Below are 27,810 nucleotides of genomic sequence, written 5' to 3'. Positions count from 1 at the left end.
GTGCTGGAGGATGAAGTGGAGAGCCATGTTGACGGTGTCGTCTACAGACCTGTTGGCTCTGTAGGCGAACTGCAGGGGGTCCAGGAGTGGGTCAGTGATGGATTTGAGATGGGACAGGACAAGGCGCTCAAATGATTTCATGACCACAGAGGTCAGGGCAATGGGTCTGTAGTCATTTAGTCCTGTGGGCCTTGGTTTTTTGGGGACAGGGATGATGGTGGAGGATTTGAAGCAGGCTGGCACGTGGCAGGTCTCCAGTGAGGTGTTGAAGATGTCTGTGAACACTGGAGACAGCTGATCAGCACAGTGCTTCAGGGATGATGGAGAGACAGAGTCAGGACCGGCTGCTTTGCGGGGGTTCTGCTTCTTAAAAAGCCTGTTGACATCTCTCTCCAGGATAGAGAGAGACGTTCCTTTGGTAGGGGAGGAGGGGGGTTCTGATGTGGCTCTGATGTGGAGGTTAGTGTCAGTTCACTTTAATCACAGTAGGTTTATTCAAAACTCCATAAAACACAACTATAGTCACAAATTAGAAAAGCTCATTAAACACATTTCAATGACAGTAACAGACTAATGTACATAAGCTGTTCTTCACTATACAAAAGAAAATCAATTTCTTTACTGCTTACTTAACTTGACTGTTCTGAAATCTCACTGTCAGTACACACCAAAGATTTTGTAAGGCTAATATTTGTGAAGTGGTAACAGCAGCACACATCTGTTACAGGAGTCACACTCTGCGGGCTGCACTTCTGATTGGACAGTGCAGCTGTTGTCCAGTGAAGATCCTTTAAATGTGAAATTGGGAAATACTTTGATCGGTGAAAGTGGTAACTAGAGTTGGTCCATGAACTCTAGTTTGATATTTAAAAATTCTGTTTTTAGAAAGGTTATGATCACCTGTCAACAACAGCAGAAGTCAAACATAAGAATCTATAACTATAATATCATGTTTTAACGTGTGAACATTGGTGATAGAAAACTGTTCATGTCACTATGATAAATTGTAGTTTACTGAGGAATAAGTGTTTTAAGTTCAGCGGTGGTCACAGACAATGATGAGTCTGTGCTGCAGGACCTGATGTTATTGGACTCTGTAGGTGGTGTAAACCTTCTCCAAACACTGACGGAGGTGTTGTCTCCGTCCCTCTGGGCTTCCTCTGTAATGAAACGCCCTGGCTCTCCTCTCCTCCTGTTATCTCTTCTCCCACTGCTCACAACATACGTGGCTCTCTGGACAGTGTCACGCTCGTCTCCGGGGCTCAGTAAATAAACCGAGCAGATAGCAGCCACTTGGCAGGTTATGAACAGTGTTTGGTTAACCCCCGCCCTCCTGCCTGCTGCCTCCCTCTCACCTTCTCAGTATGTGCAGGTGTAGACACAAATATACTCACTGGCTCTGTCTAACATGTGAGTGCAGCCCTGTGTCTTTATGATTACATACCAGTGTGATCTGACTACACACCAGGCTCAGGCCTGTTATTGTATCTGCTGAGGCTGGACGCCTGTTTCCAGGACACTGCAGGACCCACTCAACACTGTGAAGTGTGAGGAGAATGAAAGGATAGAAAAGAGAGAGATGTGAGTGCTTTCATCTCCCAGGACACAGTGTCGTTACAGAAGGTACACAGCCTTCACATGACCTTTGTTTATGTGTGTGTGTCCATGACTCTGGATCAGGCTCCTCGTTCCTCCTCTGTGTCCATGTTTAGGAGCAGTGGGTGTGGAAAAGAAAGCATTAGGGCAGACGTGGAATGTGGACCTGATTTATCTTGTACAGGAACTGGACCATATAGTTTGGGAACGCTGAGTTTGTTTGCCTTCTGGTGTTTGATGAGAAGATCCATGTCTGGGAGCAGTGGGAAACTGCCAGACTAATTCTTCTAAATGCTGAACTTCACGCAGCTTTAAGTCTCTTAAATTAGAAATGTCATCTGGGTTGTGTTACAACAGCGAGTTACAGAACGCCTCTTCCACAAGCTCACCTCCAGGACAGCAGCATCACACAGCTACAGGCATGTGTGGTGTGAAAAGTCATGTGTGGGTACTGATCTCTGGTGTGTAATGTGAGTTGTGGTAGATTTTATGTTTTGTTTGTATGATATGTGTTTATGAGAAAGTGTTCATTGTAGTTAGACTCCAGGGTTCAGTGTTATTCATTACTTAATGGGAGGTAGCGTCAGTAAACCAGAAGTAGGTGTCAGTGTTGCTATGTGAGCAGTACATGTGTAGGGAGCAAGTCGGACAACAAGAGTCTGTGTGTACAAGAAGCTAATGTTAAGTTCACGTCCGCCATCGTAGTGGTCGGAGCGCGGGGCGGTTGCCTGGACAATGACCCCTCGGGAGCTTCTATGAAATCTCTTGTGTGACTGAAATGTGGTGCAATGTTGAGGGAACGTTATCAGTACGGAAACAAATGAGACATATTAACTCTCGGAAGACTTTAAGAGGTAGTGTAATTTGTATATTTTAGTACATCTGTTCATTGTGAGTCAGACCATGAGAATCTCTGTGGGCACCATGGGAGCAGATGACATGGTGTAGCACTTGTGAACCTAAAGTGATATTGTTTCTATTTTGCAGAAAATCTTGCACCAGACTGATCCTGAGTGACATCATCCTGTCCACCGCTACACGTGGTAACGCTTGGTACCTACAACAAGGTTAAAGTAAAGATGGGCTACAGTTAAAACTAAGGAGACTGAAGCCAAGTGTGTAATGTGGTGAATGGAGGTTTTGCCTCTTCTTGATGCTAATGATGCTAACAGGAACATATGGTTGCCACAGTTATTAAACCAGAACACAATGAAATGCTGAGTGATGATTAGGTGAGCACATAAAGGCCCTGGACAGGAAGTCCACAGAGGCGTGGACATGGTATAAACAACACAGCTCACAGGAAAACATTATTACCACTGAGAAGCTAAAATGTGACAGCACCGTGTTCCTTTGGCCAATATCAGTGAATTTACTGTAGAGTCCAGTTGTGGTGACTGTGACACATAAATTCCTTTACTGTACTGTGGATACGTCACGTTTGGAGGCAGAAGTCTCAGGTGGTGCTCCTGCAATAACACCACCAAGTGGTTTTGGAAAGTGTGATCTGAGCAGGCAGACCCCTCTCTGAACTGAGCCTATATGCTCTTGTATTCATGCTAATTTAATTTAGGAAGAATCTGCACTGTGGTATGCAGTAAAGACGACCTCGACCTTTTCCACTCAGGCCGATCACATCTTCTTATTAACAGGAAGTAGCTCTGCTGGATTCCTGCTGCTAAGAATGCTGGGGCTGCTAAAGTGTGATCTGAGGTGGGTCAGAGTTTTTCATAAATGTACAACTGCACTGATCTCCAGAGGCTCTGAGCACATAAACACGAGGAGCAGGGTCTCCTCAGCACACTCGCAGGGTGGTAACGTCATCGACACACTTCCTGAACCAAAGCACCGGCACAGTGGAGACTTTAATACAGCTCCAGCACTGCAGCACTGTTGTAGTAGCAACAACATATCAGCTTTCTGCACAGCGCAGGAGCTCCTGTCATGTCAATCACTGGTCCACAGATCTGGGGTCTGTTACCTCCATGACCTTCGGGAGTGATAGTGGGTAATTACTGAAGCTCCACTATGTGTTTGTGCAAAAAACATATCTCAAACTATTCATTCAACTACTACATTGTCTGTTTTGATTGTCTCACACAGAGCAACATTATCATCCCACTGAAGTCTTGTTTGTGTCACTTATTATTTATACAAAGAAAAAAGATGAGACAATTTCTACAGCAACTAAACTCAGAGAAAACATGTTCATAGAAATTGATAAAAAATCAAAAACTGAAATCTTTCATTTTCTAAAGTCTTCAGACCTTTTGCTGTGACACTGAAAGTAAAGTGAGGAAGCTCTAAAAAGGCCATTAAAGATGAATAAGACCCAGAACCTGCCACATTCTTCTGTCTCAGTGTCTGCAGGTGCGTTTCCATCAACCTGTGTTGTAACCATTGAAATTGTGAACTTAAAAATGTGAGGCTGCAGGAAATCCGTCATCATGTTTTAATTTGAATGATATTGCGAGAGGAGAAAACCCAGCTTCATTTAACATCACTCAGTGGAAACACACACCTGTGTTTGCCGACTTTTCTAAAAAGAATTGCTGCTCTTTTGGGGAAAACTGTGATGGAAACTCAGCTTCTGTCTCTTCATGTGATCCCACATTGACTCCATAGCTCCTTTTCCACTGGTCAAAAAACCTGCTACGACCCGATAACATTGGGCTTTTGTCAGCGATGGAAAAGGGTTTAATCACCATTCACACCCGGTTCAAATGACTCTCCAGTAGATGAGGCATTTATCGGCCTTGGCTCCGATTGGCATTGATGTAAACACAACACCTGAGTGAACACGCAAATTTTTTTTTGCCTCATTGCTGCTGTGACGTCTTTTGGAGGAGCCACTGTAGACACACCTGTCACCTGTCACACCTGTAAGTTTTAAAAACACAGAGTCAGTGATCAAAGCGTCTTACACTGAGACTCCGACCATTGACCAGTTTACACGGCAGCTACCAGCCCACTCTCTCTGCACTGTGTCTGTGTGTGCGCTCTAAGTCTCAATCGGCTTTTATTAGGAGGTTTACCTGCATGTAAAAAACACGTTTATACCCACTAACTTTGGTGGAAAAAGGGCACATGATGCTGAGACCAGGACTCTGGAGACCAGACCATCTGCAGGACTCCTGGGTCTCCCGGTCTGTGAAGACAGTTCTTCATGGCTCTGGCTGCGTGGCTGTATGTTTGGACTCATTGTCCTGCAGCTGAATGAATCTGAGACCAATCAGACGCCTCCTGGTGGGACTGGGAAATGGATCTGGGTAAAGAATGTAAACATCTAAAAAGTCATCAAGGATAGACACAGTTTCTTACCTGAAACTGGTATTTCACCCAGAGAGATTAAACAAGAGAGAAAACAGAGCGTTTTATTTCCTAGCATGGATAATGACATCATGATGAGAGACCATGATCGAGTTACTGAAGTAGTTCAATCAGGTAAGAGGAAAAGTGAGAGAGTGAGAGTTTTTAATGATGAGACCACATCATGATGTCATCAAATGTGAAGGAGCTTTTGTATTTCTGTTGTTGTTTTTTTATTTGTGTTGTGGCTTCTGCCTTGTGTTGGCCTGTCTGGGCCACCATGGTCTTCAGTTCGCAAGGAAAAACAAGGGAAATTACACCAAACAAAAAAAAATTATAACTGATGAAATGAACTGATGATATTTGAGCGCCCTGAACCTGAACCTGGGTGGGAGGTGGGGTTCACCTGGACAGGTCTCCAGTCTGTCACAGGGCTGACACACAGAGACAAACTCACAGTCACACTCACATTCAAATCCACAGGTGATTTAGAGTTCAGACCCAGAACCTTCTTCCTGTCAGGAGACAGCCACTGCACCACTGTGTCGGCCATCTTGGGAAAATGAAGCATTAAATCAACACAATAACAAATATTTTTAAAACCGGTCTCTGTTGCCCTTGGTAACAGAAGTGGTGTCTCCTCTGTGAGTGTCAGTACTCAGTGAGATCAGAAGCTCACATCACATCTGGTCTCACCTTCACTGACCTGACGTCTCCTGCCTCCCGTGTAAGTGGAAGGGCAAAGGCTGATGGTAACTGGAAGAGAACATATAGGAGGCAGCTGAGTGTCCTCCACACACACTTCAGGCTGAGATGAGGTGTGTGTGCCCGGAGAACTGAGGGCTGTGTATCCTCTAGAGCTTTATTATTATGTCTTGTTTTTCATCAGTGTTTCATTTGGTCTGCGCTGCTTGAAGGAAATGTTGTGGATTCTCTTCAGTTCTTCAACAGATGGTATCAAACCTTCACTTCTGGGTTCAGAGGGACCAAATGAAAGACACAGGACGACAGGAAATTTAATACTGTCGCACAGTTTCTGATCTTCCAGTAACAGAGGGCAGATCTGACATGTGAAGGGTCCCCCCCACCCCCCAGGGATGTGTAGCCTGGGGAGGAGCATGGTACAGTAGAGTCAGGCTCCTTCCAGCTGCAGACCCAGGATCTGAGGAGCTGTCCACCTTCTGTAGTAACCTGACGGAGGCTGATGTTCTCTGTTCCAGTTCAGAGGTGAGAGGTGGAGCACCATGCTCACTGAATATGTTGTTTTCAGTGAAAGGCTGATAATTAGTCGTCTGCTGAGCTCACAGACATGTGTCCTTAAATGCACCACCAGGAAGACATTCACTGTTTCAGACTGATGTCCCTTCTTGAGAAGATTTCACCGAACACTTTGAGATCATCATACTGTTTAAAATAAACTCAGTGAGGTCCAGTCACGGTTTGTGTCAAAGCTTTTGATGCCTGTTGTAGTGTCAGACTGCGCAGACTCGTCTTTACGTCCCAGTGAGGATCAGGACTGACCGATCCTGAGTGGTCCTCTCTGGTGCTGAATTAAGTCAGGGAGCGTCTCAGTATCCAGTTTCAGTCTCTGATCTCTGGCAGACGAGATGATGTCACAGATGAGCTCTGAATTGGAAATGTAGACGTCTGTAGCTCAGGCCAAGAACGTCTGTCAGACTAATGCTGACCCTGATCAAAACACTGGATTGTACTGTACAACTGCTCTGACCATCAGCGTCACCAGACTCACTTACTGGGGCGCGTGCCCCAGTAAAAGAAACAGTAATATCTTTGGTACTGTGGAATAACTGTATACGACCGATGTGTCCAAATGGCACCCATTCGTCTCTATTAAATTGCTGCTGGAATACTCATCACACAATTCACATACATATATCACGTGAAACCACATGACTTGAGCTTCCCAGCGGTGCTACCCACTAGTTGCTGTGATAAATGGTTTGCGATAAAATGAACATAAATGAATTCACATCAAATTTAATCATATTCTGCTTACAGCTCTGTGTCCATCTCCACACCCGTTCTTGTTGGTGCAATACCTCACTAACTCCTGAGTTTACACGACAAACCATACATCAAAATAAACAGCAGTCCCTACTGTTTCCAATGGTAGAAAGTATTCATCTGTGCCTTTCGCCTTTCTCAAGCAATCCGCAGCAAATTACAGCAACAGTTTCCCTCCAACTTCGGACTGATATTCTAATGTAGCTTACATTACGTAGTACATGATATATTTTTACAAATTATTGCTAAGACACACAGAAGGCTATCCCACTGTCAGCATATTTATGTTGTCAGATTCTAGGGCCTGTGCCCCAGTAGAGGGCTCTCTATATCAGCTCTAATATTTGTGTTCATTCTCAAAAAACAACACAAAGTATAACAGGGTCCATGCACCCTGATACAGGTCTTACCCAGAGCCTCAGTGATCCAGGACAACTGAGAGGCCAGCAGGACTGAACAGGCGGTTTCCTTTCCTCAGTCATCTGTCACATCAGCTGGAAGTGTTTCAGTCGTCGTTCATATCACCATATCATTTCCCGCCTTATTGCTCTCCGTTCGTGTTTGCCTCTGGTGTGTTTTCTGAATCAGTCTTCATGGAGTCATCATCCTGTCAAAATAATAACTTGAAGATGGATTGAACTCTAACCCAGCTCAGTGGTATTACTATACAATATTACTATATTGTGTTCTACGTGAGGAAATAAATGTGTGCTGAGGTTTTATTACAGAATTCACAGTACAGATCCTCAGGTCTCCAAACACCACAAACCCAGTCTGAATACAGACCAGCCTCTTCATAAACATTTTACATTTTAGACCTTTTCCTGAAATCATACTAATCCAGAGTCTGTCCTTATTATTGATTATTAGTGCTGTAATAATACATATAATCAATATTAAACTGATATATTTATGTTATATTTAGTTTGTTTGACTCTCTGCTTTGAATGATGCAGAAAACCTTTTAAACCACAGTTACCTGTGTCTACAGCACCAGCAGGTTGGTGAACGCCAGGAAATAGTCGGTGCCATAAAATTAGCTAAATTAGCCGGCAGCTAGTGTTAATGCTACTTGAAAATAAAATCAGAAAACAGACAGAAATACAGTGAACCCATGACAGAAGAAAGTCAGACGACCAGAAACAAGTCACACTTTCATCTCTTGCAGCTCAACTGTGTCGTTAACAACAACACACACACACACATAATACAGCCACTTTAGGGAGTGACATAAAATCACAATATGTCTCCTGCTGAGCCTCTGACTGCAGCTCAAAGGTCAAAGGTCATCATGTGATAGCAACTGACAGGTCATTTTATTTATAGCTAAATTATTATTAATTGTTAAAGGCTGTTCTTGATAAGCAAAGAAACTGTGGTGAAGTCTGTCACTGTGATAGACAAATGTCTTTTTTTTAAACAAAATAAATAAATAAATAAATATCAAATAAAATACTCTCAGCATCTTTTAATGGCAGTGATGTTTTTCATATCAGATTTCTTCTAATTAGTTTTTATTCAGAAACTAAAGAAAAAGAGAATTCAATTCAGTTTTATTGTATAGCACCAAATCATAATATACATTATCTCAAGGCTCTTTACAGGGTCAGGTCAAGACCTTACTTTGTTACAGAGAAAAACCCAACAGTTCCCACAAAGAGCAAGCGCTTGGTGACAGGGGGGAGGAAAAACTCCCTTTAACAGGAAGAAACCTGCAACAGAACCGGGCTCAGGGTGGGGTGGGGGTCTGCCTTGACCGGTTGGGTTTAGGAGGAGATAAAAAAAGGGGGTGGGGGGAGGAGAGAGGAGAAGAGAGAGAGAGAGAGAGACCAGGAACAGCTGTGTAAGTAATGGTGTTATCAATAATAATGACAGAAAGTTAATGGCATAAAGTAGGAGGGAAGGAAAGAAAGAAGAGAGAGAGAGAGAGAGAGAGAGAGAGAGAGAGAGAGAGAGAGAGAGAGAGAGACCTTGGTGTCATTTTTGACCAGGACTTGTCCTTTACTTCACATATAAAGCAAGTCTCTAGGACAGCCTTCTTCCACCTGCGCAATATTGCTAAAATCAGACCCATTCTGTGTCTAAAGGAAGCTGAAAAACTAGTTCATGCATTTGTTACCTCAAGACTGGACTACTGTAACTCTTTATTGTCAGGATGTTCCAAAAATTCAGTAAAAAGCCTCCAATCAATCCAAAATGCGGCAGCACAAGTACTGACAGGAACTAGGAAACGAGATCACATCTCTCCTGTGTTAGCTTCTCTGCATTGGCTCCCTGTAAAATCCAGGATAGAATTTAAAATCCTCCTCCTCACCTACAAAGCCATTAATGGTCAGGCACCATCGTACCTTGGAGAGCTTATAGTTCCCTATTTTCCCAATAGGACACTTCGCTCTCTAAATGCAGGTCAACTTGTGGTTCCCAGAGTTTGTAAGAGTAGAATGGGGGCAGAGCCTTCAGCTATCAGGCTCCTCTCCTGTGGAACCAGCTCCCAGTGTGGGTTCGGGAGGCAGACACCCTCTCTACCTTTAAGATCAGGCTTAAAACTGTCCTGTTTAGTAAAGCTTATAGTTAGGGCTGGCTCGGGTATGTCCTGACCCATCCCTTAGTTATGCTGCTATAGAGCTAGACTGCTGGGGGATTCCCATGATTCACTGGGCGCTCTCTCTCTATTTCTGTCTCTCTCCCCCTCTCTCTCTCGATGACTTCATGCCATTAACTTTGTATTTTTTTCTCTCCCGTAGTTTGTGCTTCTCCTCTCTCTCCCTCTCTCTCTCCTCATTCTGCAGGTCTCTCTGCCTCGGGAGCAGCAGGATCCAGATCCACCACTACTCATCTTTACTATCAACCACTGTTACCTGTCATTATTATTAATAACACCATTACCGACAGCTGTTCCTGGTCTCTCTCTCTTCTCTCCCCTCTCCTCCCCCTCCCCCTCTTTCTATCTTCTCCTAAACCCAACCGGTCGAGGCAGACGGCCGCCCACCCTGAGCCCGGTTCTGTTGGAGGTTTCTTCCTGTTAAAGGGAGTTTTTCCTCCCCCCTGTCGCCAAGCGCTTGCTCTTTGTGGGAACTGTTGGGTTTTTCTCTGTAACAAAGTAAGGTCTTGACCTTACCCTGTAAAGTGCCTTGAGATAATGTATATTATGATTTGGCGCTATACAAATAAAATTGAATTGAATTTAATTGAATGCTGAGAGAAGCTAATTGAGTCTAATATAATGAATTAAATGCAATACTCAGGCTGTCACTTTCAACATCTACATGAATGTTAAAATCACCCACCATGATAACTTTATCTGTGCTGAGAACTAACTCAGATAAAAACTCTGAGAACTCAGATAAGAACTCAGAGTCAGGGGCAGGTGGACGATATACAGTAACTAGTAGGACTGGTTTTTGTGTCTTCCAGTTTGGGTGTGACAGACTAAGAATAAGGCTTTTAAATGAATTATGATTAACCTTAGGCTTAGGATTTATTAGTAAATTGGAGTGATAAATGGCTGCCACCCCTCCTCCTCGGCCTGTGCTTCGAGGGATATGAACGTTAACATGAGTGGGGGGTGTTGATTCATTCAGACTAACATATTCATCCTGCTGCAGCCAGGTTTCAGTCAGACAGAGCAGATCAATGTGATGATCAGTTATCAGATCATTGACTAGTAGAGATTTAGATGAGAGTGATCTGATATTCAATAAGCCACATTTAATTTTCCTATTATTTGGTTCTGGAATAACAGATGTTGTGATGTCTAACTCCTCCTCTGTTCACTTTTGATTTATTACATTTAAATTTAGGTGGTCGGGGGAAGCAGACAGTATCAAAATCAAGAAGGGATCACAATACTAACACAATCTATTATCACATGCAAAAAAACAAATCTAATTATGGCAGGACATTTCAGAATAAAAGCCCTTCCTCTGCTGCTGTGTAGCGACCTGCTACAGTGCTTCAGGTTCTGCTGTTTCCCTCCTGGTGTGTGAGTGTGTTGTGTTTTGTTATGCAGCTCAGGTGGTGTGTAAATCAGGTGAGATCTCAGAGGCTCATCTGCTCTGACACTGTTTCATGTAGGATGACAAAGTGAGTCGGATCTTCACCCCCCCACAGATCTGTGGGACGGGGGCAGATTCAGGCTTTTGACCGTCGTCTCAGACACTGAAACATCAGCGGAGAAAATGTGTCATGATCAGTCTGTCAGTCTGTGTTAGTGAGGGAGTTCAGAGAGAGGAGTGAATACAGATATTCAGTGTACACACTGTACCAGCTCAACTCTGTTGTTATCAAATAATGGTGATGAAAGAACAAAATAAAATCAATTTATAAGTCATTTATTCTTTATTCTAGTCAAGTGTTTTCACCTATTTTTCACTTCCTGGGGCAGAGGACCCATCCACTAAACTCTTATTGTGAAATAATGAACTCAGCTCAATCATAGTGAGAATCAGTTGTTTCTTCATTAGAGAACAGAAACCTCGACCAGGGTCTCAGGAAACCTGGTGTCATGTTTGATGACCAGCTCTTCCTCTCTGAACATGATACATCAGTAAAATCAGGTCTGACCTGACTCAGTCCTCCACTCAGCTCCTGGTCCAGACCAGGGTTCTCTCTCAGCTTCTGGTGGACCTCAGTGAAACCCACACAGATGGTCCAGGATGCGGAACCCTTCTGGTCTTCCATCAGCCTAACTGACCTCCACTAACTCCCCCTGACCCTGAACCAGGTCCAGTTTCTGATGCTGCCTTCATGCTCATCCACTCTGAGCACCAACAGCCACACCAGTTAGAGCTGGTGGTGAGAGATCGTCGGGGTGGACTGCTGTTTGTCTGTGCTCTTTTCTCCTGTTTCAGGTAGTTAGGAAGTTTAGTTATTGTATTCTGATTTTGTTACATTTTGGGTAGATTATGTTGGTGTTTTTGCTTTGAAGTTAGAACTGTTTGTTTGTTATTTTGGCTGTGGTCCACCCTGAAGCTGTACATCTCCCAGTTATTGAACAGTTTTTGTAAATAAATACAAACTACTTATCACTATTTTTGTGGCTACTCGGTGCTTAGGGAAGATGAGGGATTCATGTTGTGACCTCGCCCCCTAGATAGGACATTACACAAGTAACTGCAACACTTTTTTTTTTTGAAAATCATTCAGGGGAACCACAACGCATGCGCATAGGGGATATGACATCATTTTAGACGACCAAATGAAACGGAGCCTTTGCATGATTAAAATCACTATCAAATTATGAGTGAATAATCACCACTCTTTCTGTTCTCCCCCATCCATCTAACTATCAGAACTCAAGTACAAATCCACACTCATCACTGTTGTCCTTCTTTTCAATTCCTGCCTCGTTTCAACATTAAAGCACTTGTGGTATAACAGTTAAAAAAGACCTGCATTTTTATTTAATAATACTTGGGATAAATGGGGTGAGAGAGCAACTTGAAGTCAGTGACAAGATTCTCCTCATCCTCATCATAGTCCCATGAAATGTAGTTGCCCAGATGTTTCAAACTATGACCCACATATGATGACATCTGGACTGTCACTGTAAGATGTCACATCAAAAAATCTCCACATACGCTCCAGACTCTTGGGGTTTTGGCTCAGCGTCTGTGTCAGTGACATCACCCGTCCCTCTCCACTGTGACCCGTGTGAACCGGCCCCATCAGCGAGGACCCCGCTGCTGCTGTGACCTCTGCAGACAGACGGAGGACTCTCCTCAGCTGCAGCATCGGTCTCATCGTTCCCCGTTATCCTTCATCACGCTCCGCTGGCTTCCTGTTTCACCCTGACAGCCGGTGAACAGACTCATGGGAGCTCATCTTTATGAAACACCATTGTCCACCTGTCATCACTGATGTCACTGCATGGCAGCTCAGAGTGTGTGCGATTTTACTCCTGATTGTCAGGTGTTTACAACATGGCAGCTTCACAACAAAGGCCTGTAACAGTGGGTTGTCAGCCTGTTTGTCTTCATGAGTGTGTGTCTGAAAGATTACAGCTCCTCTATCAACACAGCAGCTTCTCGGCTCTGGATCAACCTGAGTCGTTTAATGACAATTTAGTTCAGATCATTTGATGTAAGAGAAGGACACGATATAAAGCACATGACTATAAACTGTGCACACAATGAGTGTGGTCGTCATGCAGCTGTAGGAGAGAGAGAGAGAGAGAGAGAGAGAGAGAGAGAGAGAGAGAGAGAAGTGTGGGGGTTGCTGATGAGAGCAGTGCCTGGTGAGTTAATGATCAGCTGTTGCTTGTTATCTGATCACATTCTTCCTTTATGCTGCTTTCACACAAAAGATAAAAAAAAGAAATTCAAAATGCAGCTTTTCAGTTTGGTTCAATTTCTCCCTCGGTGTGTTTCATTTGTGCAGGTGTGAAAACGGTGATCACACACAGCTGTGGGCCAGAGCAATCACACCTTACGAGGAGGTGGTCTTGGTCTGGTCCCAGATGAACTCTGGAGCGGTTCTGAGCTGGGTCCGACCCCACCAGCAGGTGAACTCACGGGTTTGAGCTGGATGCTCAGACGTGATGTTAGCAGGTCATCGTACATCCTCAACATCAGCTCCATCTTCTCCAACGTCTCACAGCAGAGCGTCCAATCAGAGTCTGAGTCTGTGCGGCATCATGGCGACGTACTGAAGTGAATCAGTGTGTTCAGGTGTTGGAGAGTCTCCAGCTGAAACGTCCAGATTCATGTTAGAACTATGAAGAAATGTCACCTCTGAGCTGATCTATGTTTCACAGGATGTCACAGCCATGAATGCAGCACCTTCTTCCCGTGTTTACCTCCTGCTCCCCCCAGAAAAGCTGATCAATCAGAGGAGAGAGCTCATGTTCTCATGTGGTTTGTTGTGATGTGATGTTTGTGTGAATTTTTCTCTGTGTGAAAACAAACCAAACCGAGGGAAAATGATACAAGTTTACAAACTCATCTCATCTTCTGAATCTGACCAAACAGAGCAAACGAACTGTAGGTGAGAAAACGCTCCTGAATGCAGCAGCGTGCTGGACCGCATGACGGTCACACACACACGGGAGGAGAGGCGCCACAGAGAGAGACGGGCAGCCAGAGACGCACGGTGGACAGTGAGATTGAAGTTGGAAGTCTGTGTGTGTGTGTGTGTGTGTGTGTGTGTGTGTGTGCAGCCGTCTCGATTAAAGGGCACTGATTGAATTGTCTGGTGGGTGTTTGTACTGGGGAACTCACAGGGACACAGTGTGTGAAGAGGCTGAACATGTTGACACACTCATCTCCACAACTGTCTCCACTTCTGTCGCCGCCTGCGAAGGTGTCCGCGGTGACACGCTGTCACATGACCTGCAGTCAGGCTCTCTTCTCTCCACATGCAGCAGCAGCGTGAACACATGAACCTTTATATCCGCCCTTTGAATTTTGTCTTTTCCTCTGCTTTCATATCTCCATCACTCTGGTTTCTGATTGTCTGTCTCTTCCCCCTGGACCCCGGGGCCTCACACCATGGGCCCCTAATATTAAATCCAGGAAAAAAAATCCATATATATTCAGATTAGACAGAACACACATCACACTTCATACATATAAAGTAGACGGAGGTGTTTTACATTTCCAGTGTGAACAGAGAAGGAGGAGCAGCTGCTGCTGTGACATCTGTCAGCAGCTGGATCCAAACATCCATATGGACCAGACAACAGAGGGGAAACCTGCTCTGTGTGAGGTTATAGATAAAGAATCAGTGTCCCCCACCACGCACACACACACACACACACACACACACACACACACACACACACACACACACACACACACACACACACTCTGATCTGGTGTTAACATCTGTCTCCAGATGTGTCTGTAGTGACTCATGTGATCAGACCTCACCCTCCTCACCCCTGTATGCAAACTAACATCCACATGATTCCTGTTTGACAGACACAGAGGGGGAGGGAGGGTCTGAGTGAATCTACCGTGAAATGAGGTTTCAGCCATGTCAAATAAAATCAAAAATAGAAAATCAATATGTGACAGTCAGTGTGTTATTATTTGGTTCATGATGAAACTGTGTTCTGACTAATCAGACTGTGGCGGAGGACGTCAGTAGAGTGGGCGGTCCTTCAGTGTGGTAGAGGTCTGAGTGACCAGATCTCTTCAGTGCGTCGTGGGCGTGTCGATCAAATCACCTGAGGTCTGAAGGCTGTTGGCTTCACACAGTCTTTTCCACCTGATGTAAAAATTTGAGTGTTTAGATCGTGATCAGGTCATGATCAGGTCGTACCTGAACTCTGGTGTAAATGCCTCCAAGACGCTGTGAGGACTCACAGTGATCTGATCAGACAAACCACTCTGTGACCACACTGAACACAGGTGTAAAAGCAGTTGTGTATTCAGTCGTACAACAACTCTGTGTGTGGAAACACATCATCACATGTGACTGCTCCAAACCAGTGAGACAGTTAGCAGTCGTTAGCTGTTAGCTGTTAGCCATCCGCATTAATAAGCATTCTCCTCTAACCTTTGTCTGCGTTCCAGTTGCTGAAGATGACTTCTTTAAAAAGCAGACAAAGTAACACAGCTTCATGGATGGCTGCCATCTTCTTCTGTTCTTCTTCTTCTATCTTTTTATTTTTGGTTGTTTGTTTTTTTGGACTCACAAAGAAGTGGAGGATGGGACGTGAGCTGGACAGTGATCAGATCTCACTCAGACCTGTGTCAACAATGGAGACACTTCAATACCACGGGTAAATGTAAATGCTATGCCCCTCCCCCTAGACTGACCAATCAGTTATCTTCTATTTCACACAGTCTACAACTCTACTGACACCTCTCATATCAACAAGCACGGTAAAACTTCAATTAGGAGTCCAGGCTTTTATCTGCTTCAGTCTCTGGATTCAAACAGATTATATTTGAGACAAACCTTTAATTCCTGTCACGCAAAACTCGAGCACAGCAAAGATGGGAAATATTATCAAACTGATTAATTAAACCAGCGTGAAAGTTACCTGGCTATCAAAGAACATGTTATGAATGATTCATTTGATCTAGCTTTGCTAGACAGCGCATCAGAGAAAGGGAGAGAGAGGGAGAGACCAATATCAAAATATCAGTAGCCAACCTTAGAAAGGATGAAAGCCGAAGGTTACCATAGTTATTTAAACCTTTATTTACATGAACAAATTTAATAACTGACAGTTTAAATTTCATGTCATACCTTTTTGTCTTTGGTGTTGTTCACTCTCGCAGCAACACATCCAAACAACCGGGCATCAACATGAGACTGAGGTTTTACTCATCAAAGGAAACACAATTTCCTCCATTAAATAACTAAATAACAAAGTTTGTTTCATTTATTACGATTTACAGGTACTTCACGCTACACTATACAACCACTACACTACATACATACAACACAGTGTTAGAGATTAAAGCAGCCTGTCGTCTCCTGATGTCGTACAAACATCAGTGTGTCGTCAGGTCACAGTTCAGACGTTCACAGATAAGAAGCAGTGTGGAACTAACTACAGGAATGTGACTGAACATATGTGACAGAGTCTTGATCCAAACGTCCACATTCATCCATGAAATATAGAAGAAACCTGTTTATTTTTTTATTATGTTTATTTATTAGAAGCAAAAATCAACCACACCGGCCCCACCGGGGATACCGGGGCCTCTGGGACGGTAAAGACCCTCGGTGCCACCTGTGAAGCCTGATGCATTATGAAGGAGCCCCCCCCCACTACAGACACAGCGTGCTCACCCAGTAATGACAGTCATGACACTCTCTGCCTGACAGTCACACACGTGCTGAGTAATGTTTATGTAACGTTTACACGCTGCTCCTCTGATGAACCACTGTTCTGTTCATTCAGTGTGTGGCTCTGTTGTCCATTTTCATTTCTCTGCACGTCAACACACACGTGTGTGAAAAAAATGACAATCAAACTGAATTTATTAGATTAGAATTATAAGTTCATCTCCATATAAAACAACATGTAAGGTCTGATCAACAAACAGCTGAAGGAACGAGCCGATGACACGATCCCACTTGAAAACAAATCAGTGAGTAAATATGATGTTAATGCTCCCTCCAGCTGTGAACAGCTGGGACCTGCGTCCTGCTGAGGAAACATCTGGAACAGGCTCCTCACTTCATTAACAAAGAGGCAAAGAGACTCGTTTGCAGCCATCAGCTGCTGTGTTTCTGTCAGGGCCCGGATCCTGCTGCGGTTCAGGCCTCCTCTCTGACATCCATCACCGCCATTATTCAAGCTGGGGCGTTTAAGTCTTAATGAGTGGCACTAATGAAGGTAGATGAACCATCATGACGAATGAAAAAGGCAGTAATGGCTGCTGGGCCTGTTCCAGAGCGACAGAGGTTTCCTGCTCTGTGGAGGTTTAGTTTAGAGTCTGAAAGTTTTGTTGTTGATCTTCCTCAGTGCGGCAAAGAATCATGATCTGATGTGTAACATAAACACATTGTGTAGATTGACTGGATCAGTTTGTTAAACCTAAGAGGCAGAACAGACTGAACAGTGGAGGACTTTGATTCTTGTCTCTACATCAGAAAGTATAGCTCGCTCCCTGTTCTGCTCTGAGTCAACAGTCCTGTGTCTGTGTTTGCTCTCTTCAGACAGTATGGACTGATGGTATCTACATGTGTTGGTTCAACAAAGACAAACACTCTGACAAGTCGATGTGTTTGCTGCAGTTTTCTCTCCTCTGACGCACACAAGAGCCTGAGTGGAGCTCTTCACAGACTGTTGGTTTTCTACTCTTTGAAAACACAACTTCATCTGATTGTATTTGTATTTTTACCTCAACAAGCAGATTATATTTTCACCTGTGTGTGTGTTTATCTGTCAGAGGGATTACACAAAAAATACTGAAGTAATTTGCACTGAACTTGGTGGAGTAAATCTTGGGGCAGATCTGGATCATTTACTATGAATGAAAACAGACACAGTGTGCAATGCATTCTGGTTGTCAGTTTTTTCTGCTGCTGAACAAGTGGTGATTGTCACTTGACAAGAGCTTCAACCATCGTTGAAGGTTATAACACGTCCTCTGAGCAGCTCCGTCTTCAGGACAGACTGGAGGCCACAGTGAGGAGGCGGGCCGGGGCTAGCTGGTTAGGATGCTAACTTCAGTAAAAGAAAAGACATGATAGAGACCAGAGTTAACTTTGGTGTTTGCAGTGAAATATTTAACAGCTGAGACGACATGTTTTACTGTAAATCTGTGTGATCCCAAAACACAGTTCACTGTGACATCTCTGACAGCTCGACCTCGCTCAGGGACCTCGCTGAAGTCGTCGCTGCTGAATCAAACCTGAAGCATTTTCTCACGCTCGACACACGAAGGTGCTAAACAAAGGACTGTCAATCATATTTGAGGGCGACTGTGGATGATGAGCTGCTCCTCAGAGATAGGCTGTAAGTAGGTGATGGGATCTCCAATGGATTCCATGAATCCTGTTTTCCTCTCTGCTCCTCGGGGTGACGGTTACAGCTCGTTCCCACTCAGCCCGAGAATAAGCAGCTATTTATAGAACAGACAAAAGCTGAGGAACGACTACTGAGGCTGCCAAGTGAAGCAGTTTTAGCCCAAAGTGTCTCAGGGAGCAAGTGAGGCCGGCTCCTCGCAGGAGGAAGAGGACGCTCTTCGTCATCCTCTCCATGTCTCCCACAAACAGAGCCTCTCTTGCCCTCTGCCTCCCTCTCCTCCCTCCATCTGGATGAGAAATACCTCTGAGAGACTGAGGAACCGCGGCCTGTCATCCTCTCCAGAGCTCAGCTTGTTTTTGTTTGTCCTCCCTCCACTTCAGGCGTTTTCATGAACATTAAATATCCAGCATATTTTTCTCGGACACACGAGTCCCCTGTGTCCCTCAGTGGATCAGAGGCGCTGAGAGTGTGCTGGATTGCAGCGGTTTAATCTTTAATCAAATGCTCTTTTTTCCCATTTAAGGCTGTGGAGCAGCTCAGCGGCTCTGACTCTAATACTGCTGCCTCTGGCTGTCACTTCAGACCTGATGATTAATCATCTGATTCAGCCTGGAGACGATGTTTGGAAGGAAAACATATAACTGAGTCCATTCACTGTTTTTCTGATATTGAAAAACTTCACCATTATCTCAGAGTCGATTTGTTGAGCAGCGACAGTGAGAATAAATCATTCTCCACTGATATTTCCTCCCAAGTTGTTGCGTTTATCAGGGAAACAAATACAAACCATTAATCTGGATGTGACGGCATCTGAATTTGCACACCTGTTCAGTGGCTGCATCCTTTTGAGGAGACCCTTACTGTTGTGTCACGAAGCATGGCTCCTGTCGCCTAGCAACCTTGACAACATAGAAAGGGTTTTAAGGCCCTTGGTTTTAACAGTTGCACCATCAGCTGGTGAACTGAGCTGAAACACAACACTGACATTTAACAGTGTGATCCTCAGACTCTCTGTTTCTGCTGTTTGATGACAGATTATTGTTATTACCGGTGTGCAATGAATCTTGGGATATGTTGGAGCCTTAGCTGATCAGGAAAAGAAGGGCACACCTGAAGGAGCCTTTAAAATGGGAGAGTGTAGTCGCACCGCTGTGTCGCAGTCGGTCTATAAATGCAGCCTCTGAAGGATGAGGCCCTGAACTGGGACACAGCTAAAGACAGGAGGCTAAACAACAGTGGACACTCAAAGGAAATTACTTAAAAATAAAACAGAAATAAACAAACATCCAAACAAAGTCAATGGAGAAGGTGCCGACCGTGACACTGAAGCCTGGTTCCAAAGATGTTGTTATTTGTAAAGAAAAGTCCCAAGATCTGTGGATAATATATGACTAAACTTTGTTTAGAAGAGAAGAAAGGAACTAACAACTAGGAAAATGCTCATTGGTTCTCCTCACTAGCACAGGTGTAGTTGACCTCTCTGGGTCCTAACACGGAGCAGAGGACATTCAGTTTGAGGAGGTGTTTAAAACTGTATAAAACATGATGTCTGTTGGGCTGGATGCTGTCAATCCTGATCCATGGCATCCACATCATCTCTCTACCCACACAGGCTAATTCATAGAAGACTGATCATACATTAGTAACATTTCCCAAAGTACTGACTTCTTCCTTTATCTTATTTTACAACTAATTCAACACAACACATGGTGTTTGTTTAAAGCTCCATATTTTAATTCTCTTTTAATTCTCCAGTGTTTTATCTGAAGTGTTGATATCATCAGAAGATCTGAACCTCTCTTCTGATTGGCTGGCTATTTTCCGAATGATCCAAAGAGATTAAAAAAAAAAAAAAAAAAAAAAAAAAATATATATATATATATTTTTTTTTTTTTTTTTTTTGCAAGGTTGGATGGTTGGTCCAGGGGGTGTGGCTGAGAGCAGCGACTGCTTTGTTGTGACATCACCAAGTTCCAGAAGTCCTGACGGCTGGTTCTAAGGCTCAGTGTCTGAATACAGGCTGTGTGCATTTCTCTGTGGACTGAGGCTTTGATACTTTCACAGTATTAATATAGAACCTAGACCTGCTTTATAATCAGAAACACATGGACATCTACCTTTAGACTGGGTGGACCTTTAATAGTCACATTTTAAAGGTTTTATCAACTCTAGCACCAGCTACCAACTATGTTCCTCTGCCCCCAGAGATACCTCTTTAAGAAATGACTGTTGTTTTTATTGGCTAGTTTGTTTTTGTGAAGATCTAAAATGTCTCTGAGGTTCAGAACAAAGGTTTCATTTGGGTTTTATTGTTGTTGTTTTTCATGTAACTTTGGATACGACTAAGCTGGAGCCAGAGGAACTCTAAAAATACAGTGGTGGTGAGAAAAGGCAGCTCCCACATGAGATAAACATACAGTAGTACAGACATATATGGCACTAGAATGCTACGTCCTTTCAAATCAGTCTTTTTCTTAGCCTGCCCCCCTTCCCCCTCGCCCACTGCCTGACCCCACTGCTTATGGTCTAACCCGACTTCCTGTTGTATTTTTGGGGAAGGCTCAGTCGGAGCGTGAGAATGCTTCGAGGGCAGGCTGTCCTGACCCAGTGGTATTTGAAGCAACATACACACACAGCATCCAATATTCCAGTGGTAGACCTCACCTCATGTGAGGACATGAGGCCTGGGATCCATTAGGGATCATCCAGAACTTCTTACCTGTCTGATCGAGTCTGTTCTGACAAAAGAGACGATGCCACACTGACTGATGCGGAGTGGTGTATGGTGCTTTAACCAGTGGGCTTGTTTTTCTCCCAACAAGGGTTTAATTAAAAAAGGAAGTGAGGAAAAGGTTCGCACCAATTACTTAACCACATGAGTTTAGCTAATAGTTTCCTTGTGTCTCTGATACCGTACAGAGGCATGGAGGCTGAAACACGCCGAGCAGCTTGGTCAGAAGGCGATTGGGACTGTGAGCCGCCATTAAAGCCTCTCTACAGCTACACAGCTGTCTGTCATCACGTCGTTAAATAATGCCTCCCAGAAACAAGGTAAGAGGAAGTTGTAGTGAGGTTAGGAGGCGGGGTGCTGAAGCAGACCCCAGATTGGCCAATTTAGAGTGGGTTGTAATAACAGGACCTCCCTGGGGTTTTCTGATGGTAAACATCTCCCAGAGCTCTCCCACAGCCGAGCTGGCTCCCGTCCAGGACTCCCACACCACAGCCCCGGCAGAGCCTGGCCCAATGTCCTCTGCCTTATCTGGGCTGAGTGTTACCTCGTCCCCCCCTTACAACCCCTGGAGCTCTCTTCCTTACAGCGTCTGGTTCGGAGCCCACCACAGTCTGGTTAGATTAATGGTTGTCAGAGGAGGGCAGTGGTGTTGGAGTCCTGTGGATGGTTAGTGGCTCTGTTATTTTCACAGTTGGCAGTTTGGCCACTAAAACACACACACACACACACACACTTACCAACCTTACCACACGTTGTGTCCTCTGTCAGAAACAATGGTGGCAGAGATGAACTGAGTCAATGTGATGCAGTGAATGAATGTTCACCGCAACCAGAACACAGTGGCTTTCTTACCACAAAATACATCTATTATAGACACAGACGCTCTGAAAAGGCTGGATGATACATTAGACTCTCCCTGCCTGGTAAATGGCCACATCTGTCAAACTGCACATCTGCTGACTTTGGATTTGAACATTTGTAGTCTCTTTGTAGTCCGCAGGCTTTAGAAAACTCGTTCTCCTCATGACTAGTAAACAGACCTTTCTGTGTAAAACTGGGGATTGTCCTTTTAAGATACAGTGATGAATTCAAACAGGATTTATCCAGTACAAACCCTCAGTACTTGTTGTTACCAGAGAGATGTGGCATCTCTGGAAATCTAAAGTTGTGTTCAGACTGAAAGTGAAGTTTAGATACAGACTGATTCCCTGTGGTCCCACATATACACACATTCACTCTCTACAGTAGTCATTGAGACAAAGTTTTAATGGGAAAATAAAAACACCTTTACTAAGCTGAAATATTTGCTTACCACACCAGTTTATAAAGGACAAGGGTTTCGTTTAGCATCTTCTGAGACTAGTCAAAATCCATCCATCCATTATCTACAGCACTTATCTGTACATTGTAGACATACTCATAGTTGGATGACACATTGCACAAGCTGATTTGTTTTAAGCCTCGCACCAACTGTTTTCAAGTACCACTGCATTACCTTAGTACTGGAGTGAACTGCAGCACAGGCTGAAGATAGAGACACTCATTCATTCTTGCTGATGAATGTGTTCATTAGTGTGTCTGGCGACTACTTTGTGAGAGTGAATTCATCTCACTTGCAAAATAAATCTTGATCTGAAATCTTGACCTCCTGAATAAATAAGATCTAACTGACAAGGACGTTCTCCAGGAACCTTGAGAAACCTTGGTACAGAACTGTTATCTTCCCACATTTCCTCGTCCTCCCTCAGCTTTGGTGTGAGCCATCTTGTTGTGATTACCTGCCTCGTGTTAGCACATTGAGTGGGCAGGCTGCTTTGATCATTGCCGTTCTTTCATTATGGTCTGTCCTGTGTTACTATAATTTAATCTAATTGCTCTGGGATTGCTGTTGGACATGTTTAGATGGGACCTTCTTTTATGTGCTAGATAGTCAAGTATTCATTAGATAACATTACTACCATTGGTCAAAATGGTTCTTGCACTCTCAAGTCATGGTAAACTCCAGTGTTCAGGCTATTAAGAAAGCTATCTGTCAATCCTTCCTCCCTGGTAAATGTACAGTGTTTACAGGTCTGCATGTCTCATTTTCTGCCTAGCAGGCCCTGCAGTCAGACTGGACTTAGAATAGATTTAATTTATTCTGTATTTTAATTCAGTCCTTCTTGGGATCCTCCAGATTAAACTAATATTGCCTTCCAGCAGATACACTGTCGTTGCTAATGCCAATAAAGTGCTTGTTCCACATTCTGGCATCACTCATTAACCCAGCTAATCATACACTGATTACACAGCCCTGCTTTGTTCTTGGGTCTCTAAATAACTTCTCAGACTGACTCTGTGTACTCTGTGTGTTTGTGTGTGTGTGTGTGTGAGAGAGCGAGAGAGAGTGGTGGAGCGAGAGAGTGACAGACACACAAAATGTTCTTCAAACTAAATATTTTGTGGGTTCTTTGTCTTTAGGGAACTAATTTCAGATTATTATCCTTAAAATTTCATCACATGAAACCTGAAACTATGATTCATTGTCACATCAACATTGGGTCAGGAGACATTACTGACTGTCTTGTTTAGTTTTCTTTTGTTGAGAAATTGTGATGAAAGGAAATGCTGTTGCCAGGATTATTGGAAATACTATGTCATAAGTCTAATGAGTGCTAGATACTTTTGACGAATGCTCAATACTTTTGACAAGCACTAGATACTTTTGATGAATGATTGATACTTTTGATGAGTTGTAGATACTGCTAGATACTTTTGACGAGAGCTTGATACTTTTGAATAGTGCTAGATACTTTTGACAAGCTGTAGATATTTTTGATGGATGCTCAATACTTTTGACGAGTGTACACACTTTCAACTAGTGTTAGATACTTTTGATGAGTGCTCAATACTTTTGATAAGCGGTAGATACTCTTGATGATTGCTTAATACTTTTGATGTGTGCTAGATACGTTTGATGAATGCTTGATGCTTTTGACGAGCGCTAGATACTGCTAGATACTTTGGACGAGTACTAGATACTGCTAGATACTTTGGACGAGTACTAGATACTGCTAGATACTTTTGATGAGCTGTAGATACTTTTAATGAATACTTCATACTTTTGACAAGTACTAGATACTTTTGATGAATGCTTCCTACTTTTGACAAGTACTAGATACTGCTAGATACTTTTGACAAGTGCTAGATACTTCTAATGAGTGTTATATACTTTTCACAAGTGCTACGTGCTAGCTGCCTGAGTGCTATATCTTTTCAGGTATGATGGCAGCTGCTATCTGCCAGCCATGTTGCTACAGCTAAGATGACCTGTTAAATATCTGTGTATAGGCTGTATAGTGGTGGGGTTGAGAAAGAAAAAAAAAAAGGCTTACAAGACCAGCCCGTTGGGAAAAATTCCAGTCTGGCTGTAGGCCATGTGAAACCTGTTGTTCTGTCCTCAGGGTGTCCCTCAATGGCTGCATGAACCCACTTTCTGGACAGACCAGTGGCTGAGAGAGGACAGCAGCCCCAAGGAGGAGAGAGCCATAGCAACAGAGGTAACGGCAGGTAGAGACAGATGGTCTGCTCATTCAGCCTTGGCTAAGTTTAAGTATGTTAATCAATACTTCTTGTTAAGTCTTATTCCTTAGGTAGTAACAAGCAGGCCCACCCCGACCAAATCTGAGCATGAAAATAAAACACATGCCACGAAAATCGTTTAAAGGTGACACAAAAGATACAAAGAGCCTCAAGACAAAAGCGGATGCGGCATGGAGCTCAAACACTGCAGGCAGTGAAGGGAGATTAAAGGTTTTTAGTTTCCAAGTAAATCCTCTGATAGCTTGAAGCAATTGTTTTACTTTGTAGCCATTATATCACATGACAAACACATCCAATCCTATCAGTAATGGGCTGCATTTGTTTACTGACTTTCTCATTACATTGTGCAAATAGCTGCTGACAGGAGTGGAATTACAAAGTGCACATATAAATAACGAGCACACCTCTGTGTTGCTCCCCAGAGAACCTGAGAAGATGGAGGGTAATATATATATTTTCTCCTTAAAGTGAGCAAGAAAATGGGAACAAGGAAAGACACCCCATGGGAGGGGAACCAGCTTAAACAATACAGATATTCAGCCATTTTGTTTGAATGGGTTCAAATCTGTGTTGGTTCACATGGGTGGAGACCACATCCCCCTGATCTGCCTGTATCTTATTTAAATGAGCAGAGCAGATGAGTTACTGTTCACCAGCCTGAAAGGTCTGCAAATCCTCAGTCTTTGAGGGATACGTTTATTTCTTCTCTCCTCATGCAATGAGACCATGTGTCCAGAATCACTAGACCGTAGCTGCCATATTACTGTAACAGCAGCAGCCAATTTACATCAGGTGTGCTAATCAAATGCCCCCAGCAGCCATGGATTAATGACTGTGTTTTCAGTGGCAAATCCTGATATAGTGTGTGTGTATGTAAAATCAAGATCCTTTTAGAAAATGATGTACATCTGTGGGTTCTGTGTGTTCAAAGGGTTATATCTCTCACACAATTCTTTCGATATATATTATACTGAAGGTTTGCACTTTAATGTAGAATGTATTATTTTATTTCACATTGAATATACGGAAGCTCAGAGTCTTAAGAATTTTGAGACAAAAGCGACTTGAAGCTCAGGACACAGAGTGCATTAGTGTCTGAACCATGCCACCTGCTAACAGGGCTCCACAGGAATTATTTTTGGGCCCTGTCCTCTTCCCCCTCCACACAATATTACAAACATTTTTTGGTAACACAATAATACAATGCATACACACACTACTTATTGATTACCAAGGAATGAGTAAAGATTGATCCAGGTACAAACTGATGAATACCATATATACTATAAAGTAAAATGATGTATGAAATGATATATGAAGTTATTTGGGGACAAACTTTGAGACACCGTCTTAATGAATTATGTAATGTAATTATTAGTTCATAAATATCTGTGAATTTACGTAATTACTATGTTTTACATGCGTGACAAACCAGTAGGTATTCATTTATAAATTTATTTATAAGTAAGTATTTATTACTTATTACTTACTACTTTGTAGTTTCGTGCACACACAAGTAAATTAATACATCATTTATTATTTATGATTTCAGTTTCTTATGATTTTCATTGTATCTGCCTATATTTCTCTGTGACAGGAATGTTACACCTCCTGTACTGGAGAAATACTTTACTATAATATCTTCTCCAAAGCATATCTGGCAGATTAGTTGTGTATAAGTGAATCCCCAGGGAGAGAAGATCTGTTGTATAAGAGTTGTGTTGTATAAGAACAGTGTGGAGGTGAGTATGGTTGCTGGTGGGATGATGCATCTTATCACTGAGTGGCTGCAGGGAAAATTCCATTATTTGTCAGAGGTCCTTGTTTCCATCTTCAGGCCTTTCAGAGAGGAAATGGACTGACTGATCCGATATGTGCACGGCCTTGTACCTGTATATCTTCATTATAGTGGACGAACAAAGAGAGCCTGATATTCAGAGACATCCGTGAATTATAATGCAAAATACAAAGTGTGTCTTTGAAGCCAGTTTAGGTCTATGTGACAGCCCAGAGCTGCATAATTAAGTCAGACCCCCAGCTCATCAGCCTGCAGCACATAATTACCACGGAGACCCTGTCTGACACTTCAATCCACAGCCTGACACTCCTGACTGGGTCTGAGAGACTCCTTTGTCACATGGCAGACAGACAGCAGGCTCTGGTGCTGCTATGTTTGTCGAGCAGCTTCATACAGCTGTCAACAGTAGAAATACACTTTCATTTTAATGCTACACAACATGAATGTAATCAGTGACAACACTCACCACCTCTCAAAGGCTGATACTACTGGCATATCATAGTTTAATAGCATCAAGCAGTGAAAGAGAATCTGTCTTTCTTAACCTTTGCCACCTCTCCTCTATGTGATTTAATGCTTCTGTTTTAACCTCTTGCCCTTCTCTTGGATGCATCATTCTCAGGGCTTGTATTGGCATGGGACCATTTTAAGACATGTGGGTTCACTCTGAGCTTTTAGCTGCTCTATGAATGACAGTGTCAGTTAGCAGCCTGATCCACATCAGTCCAGATAAAATACATATTCATGACACCCAGAAGATGCAACCTGCTGACCAGAGTGCGAGTTATACACCGTCAGTCAGAGGTGTCTACTATTTCTCCAGGGTAACAGGGAATCCAGTACAGCTCAGACATGTGTTTCAATGAAAGGAATATTAAATTAGTATGAAGTGTATTTTAATACTATTCAATACTAACCCAGTAAAACTCATGAATTCCTGAGTGAAAAAGGCAGTGCCTTTTATAAAAGATTAAAGACTAACTAAACTAACCCCACCAAATGAAATCGTAAACTCTATACTGATGTCAGAATGTATCTCTACAACAACTAATCCTCCACTGTTTCACTGCTCATGACAGAGCACCAGTGTTTGCTAACATTAGATCAAACATAACATTCTACATTGGTAAAACCTGTAAACACCTGAAATGAAAGGGCGCACTATCAGCTAGCTAACATTAGTTAGCTAAACTGTAACTTAAGGCTAAAATTAGAATCTAGCCAACATTAGTTAGCTAAACTGCACCTTAAAGCTAAGTAAGTATGTAAACCTTATTTATATAGAACCTTTCACAGATTTAAAAAAAAAAAAAAAAAAAAGACACATGAGGAGCT

At 43.2% G+C, this 27,810-nt stretch overlaps 1 long non-coding RNA gene across 1 annotated transcript in view; it reads right to left on the bottom strand.

Annotated features, from left to right (window-relative positions):
- Positions 1-9,140: 9,140 nt before the first annotated feature.
- The window catches only part of LOC139621558 (uncharacterized), a 292,521-nt gene continuing 273,851 nt past the window's right edge, over positions 9,141-27,810 (bottom strand). The window contains exons 2-3 of the long non-coding RNA XR_011691020.1: positions 9,910-10,125; positions 9,141-9,700 (exon numbers count right to left, since the gene is read on the bottom strand). This is a non-coding gene — a long non-coding RNA (uncharacterized lncRNA). The remainder of the gene's footprint in view (positions 9,701-9,909; positions 10,126-27,810) is intronic.

Source organism: Trachinotus anak, unplaced genomic scaffold (assembly GCF_046630095.1).
Source record: "Trachinotus anak isolate AG129_WGS33_773 ecotype Australia unplaced genomic scaffold, CSIRO_AGI_Tana_v1 ptg000005l, whole genome shotgun sequence".
Classification (NCBI taxonomy): domain Eukaryota; kingdom Metazoa; phylum Chordata; class Actinopteri; order Carangiformes; family Carangidae; genus Trachinotus; species Trachinotus anak.
This window is presented reverse-complemented; position numbering and strand designations above follow the sequence as displayed.